A 4,235-nucleotide genomic window follows, 5' to 3' on the forward strand; every position below is an offset into this window, starting at 1 on the left:
ATATAGATAGATAGAGACTAGGGAGTACTAGTAAGGACACCATCTACTAATTCGTGTGCTACTCCTGCGCTCCATTCAACGGCCACAACATCCCCTACAGCCACTCCCTCCTGCGCTCCATTCGGCGGGCGTTGTTGAAATCTGGGGAGCGCACTCTCGCGACTGCTGGCAGCCACGACTTCACCGACGACGACTTCTTCCCCGACCTCGGCAACCTCTTCCTCAATGACATGGGTGACAACCTCAATGCCAACGGTGCTACTCCCGTTGCACCGTATGTGTTTCTGTCCTTCCTGTTCGAAATGGTGGTAGAATTCATGTTTCTACTCTGTATCCTACTATTATGCTATTCCACATGATTAGTTTCATCTCTTTTATAGCCGTCATGATTTATTTTGTGCTTATTCGGATTAAATCGCGTAGTAACTTGATCACATATTCAACTGGCGCAACATCCCCTACAGCCACTCCCATTTCATGGACGGCCTGGTCGATGCCTCCAAGGAGCCCTTCGCCCACTGCTATGAGTGCCCGATGCCGTTTTGTGGCTCGCCAGCGGACATAGTGCATCACCTCACGGATGCGTGCAACGGTCACTACTGGCCCTTGGCGGAGAACATCAAGTACGACACGTGCTACCGGTTCACCATGCCGGAGTCGCTGGAGGATCACCGCCGCCTGCTAGTCTCGGAGGAGGACGGCAGCGTCTTCCTCTTGATCGTGGGCACCGGCCAGGCCCGCGCAGGCCGCCGCCCCATCTTTGTAATGTGCGTCAGGGGCATCGCCGCTGACGCTGACGCTGACACTGACACGAGGCAGATGTATGGGTGCGTGATCAATGTTAGTACCCCTCCGGGCGCGTGCGACGAAACCGGCCTCATTGGACAGACTTGGACTCTGAGGAGCTGGGACTATCCCGCCAATGTGGACTTGGAAAACCCATGGCATCCGTTCCATCCTTTACCCGCCGACTCGGTGCACGGGGACTCCAAGGAGGTTCACCTGGACATACGCATTATCAAGTGCACTTAGAAAACATGTAGTGTGTGTGTGGGCGCTTATGGCCCGTGTCTTTGCCGCTTTTGATTCTGTAAGCTTGTTGTTAAACTTGAGTGGTTTTCGCCATAGTCCTTACTTTGAACTGCTCCTCTCAGTGAGCTGATGTAAGACACTTTGGGTTTCATTTGATAATGGAACCGGGGAGGAGCCTCCCTGTTCTTCTAAAAAAATACGCATTATCAAGTTAAATGTTGATCATTAGTCTTCGCTCAATGTAATCCACTGTCTAAGCATGTGGAGACTTCCATGCATGATCTTGCTCTATTGGAGTATCGCGCATGAATAAAAGTGTATCCGTTTATGGTTTAGTCTAGAATCTTCCATGTATGAATTTTTACTACAATACTGGTGAGGCTGGTCATAGTGAGAGTAACTTAGCAAGTAACATAGCGCATTTCAAGATAGGTTTGCTTATGTGGCATAGAGTTAATGAGGAAAAATGTGTTTGAAGTAACATAATATGTTACTGTAACATAACGCAACCCAAAGCAAAATGAGTCTATAATGTAATAAATGCTATCATCTATGGTACTACTTGGATGTTACTTTGCACTATGAAGGTAGTAACAAAGACTAGTGTTATATGCATGACACTAGTCTAAGTTACTCCCCACTATGACTAGCCTGAAAGACATACGATGAACCATTTCTTACATCTCCTCTGTCCCCTTGCAAGTCATCCTGATTTAATCCCTCCGTCTAGGTGTATAAGGGCATGGTTAATATTACTTAATAGTATAGCCAACTGTTGACTATAAGAAAGTGCCATGTCATCTGTAGCCAACATGTATAACAATCGATACTCAAAAACTAATTCTTAAAGATCATTTCTTGCAAAGCACAATAAGTGTTATTTCTTCACAAGTTTTGGATGCAGGTTGAACAGTTGAACGCTTTTGTTTGCAAAAGATACCTTTTTATCTATTTCACCCGGATGTTTGTGAGCTCTAGAGATGAGATAGTATCCGAAGAAACCCATCGATACACGTTACACATGAGATGACCCCCACATCCTTTGTCAAAATAAACAACTCCCGATCAATGCATTTCAATCTTCGGTGCAACGCACGGGCACCTTACTACTATAGATTAGTACGACCAAAAATTGAACTAACATTATATATAGTACGATAAATACTGATGCATGTCACCTAAAATTATATCATTCAAAACTATGTTCAAATACGAATCCAACGATATAGTTTTTGTTGACATGCACTAACATTTTGTCAGTTAAATCTTCAGTCAAATTCAATGGGGGACTAATAAACCACGACTGATGTAGTACACGTGTAGAGGGCGGCGCTGCACGGGAGTCTCACCTCTCACCCCACTCGTGGCGCGACAGTAAAGCCATCATATCACAAAACCCAACCACTCCCAGTAATAAATGGCCTGGTAAAATAAACGGACAAGCAACCATCACATCCCTCCGTCTTTTTTGCATTTCATCTCTCTGCATTTACTTTCTCCGGTTCATTTCCCACACTCGATCCCTAGCTACTACTCCTAGGGCCAGTTCTTTTGGCGGCTTCCCCAGCTTTTCCCACAAGACTAGTCATAGTGGGGAGTAACAATAAGGCGCCTCACTCATTTATTTGGGCTTCTAAACTACTAGTCCGTCCTGGTTTATTCCTCACCATTGTAATTTGTGCTAAATTTTGACCAAAGATTTAACTAATAAAATGTTACTCAAAACACTTAGGTGCGGTGCATCTAGGTGTGTAAGTCATCTTACGAAAACCAAATAATCCCAAAACACTTAGGCGCGATGCATTAACTTCTACCTCGTTTCTTGTTTCTTGACATATCAACCAATAAGAGATAAAGAGTGTGCATGCTTTTAATGACTTGATATATCAAACACGACATGCAGTGGTTAGTTCATTGCATGCAATACTATTAATTAGCAAATAAACATTAACGTTTCTCGTATTCTCCTCCTCCTTGGTCATGGTGCACAGAGAAATAACCACAGAGAAGGAAGCTAAAAGTAAACAATCAAATGAGCATTTTTGCATTTGTTTTGCATTGAATCGTTTCACAAGCTTGACTACTGTTGTTTTTCTACTTTTACAAAAACCGCATCGTAATGTTAAAACGTGCATTTGCACGTACATAAGTAATAGTAGTACTCCCTCCATCTAGGCGTACAACTCTTCCCTCCTTCTTGGTCACCGTGCACAACCAAAGATGACTTATTGACCTGGACGGAGGGAGTAGCACAGTCTGCAAGCATATATTGAGAGAGACGTGTAGTACGATAGTATATAGTAAAGTTTGTGCTATATGCACGTACTTGCAAAGTGCGTAATAATACACAATGTTTCCAAACTTTCCCTTTTACATACTTAATTAAGGACGCTAAAAATTCCTGAATGTTCGGGGTTTATCATTTGCGTCCCAAAACTAATGAGACCGCCTTACGAAACAAAAATTATACTCCTCCTAAAAGCCACGACGCTCGCAGGAGCACTTGCGGTGGGCCACGAGTGCCCTGGTGCGCGGCCGTTTCCCAGTGCGCCGACACAACGCCTCTTCCTCAGCCTCGCAACTCGCGAGGTGCTGATTGGCGGCTTGCCGGCGGGCGAGCGCGATCTCACCGGTGTGGTGATCCGGTGCCAACAGGTACTCCTCCTGGCTGGAAGCGTGCACCTGGTCCACGTACCGCCAAGCGTAGATGAGGCGCTTGGGCCCAACTGCACTCAGGGCGTCGGCACGGGCGTCCTCCGCCACCCTCACGGCCCTCGCAGGAGCTTTCTGCCGAAGAACCAATTGCTTGACTCTCTCGGACGCGACATAGATCTCCCAGAAAGCTTGTTGCGTGGTGCGCTTCTCTTCCTCGGCCTTCTTCTCCGCCTCTATTTTGGCGCGCTCTGTTGGAGGCAAAGCCTCCCACAAGGCGACATCCATTTCTTTCCAAAGCTCCTCAAGGCTGGGGGGCTCGGCAGGCAGCGCGACGTTCTCCTCGTAGCGGGGAGCCGACGCGTCCTCCGACGCGCTTGCTGGCGAGATTGGGAACGCCGACGCATCCACCTCGACGCGTCACGGCGAGGAGCGAAACACCGACGCGTCCTCCTTGACTAGTAGCGGCGAGGAACGGAACGGCGACGCATGACCGTCCGTGCGGTGCAGCGAGGGGCTCCTAGGGCTTGGGAGGGGAGATGCCATGGTGG

The sequence above is a fragment of the Triticum dicoccoides genome, chromosome 4B (assembly GCF_002162155.2).
Source record: "Triticum dicoccoides isolate Atlit2015 ecotype Zavitan chromosome 4B, WEW_v2.0, whole genome shotgun sequence".
NCBI lineage: Eukaryota > Viridiplantae > Streptophyta > Magnoliopsida > Poales > Poaceae > Triticum > Triticum dicoccoides.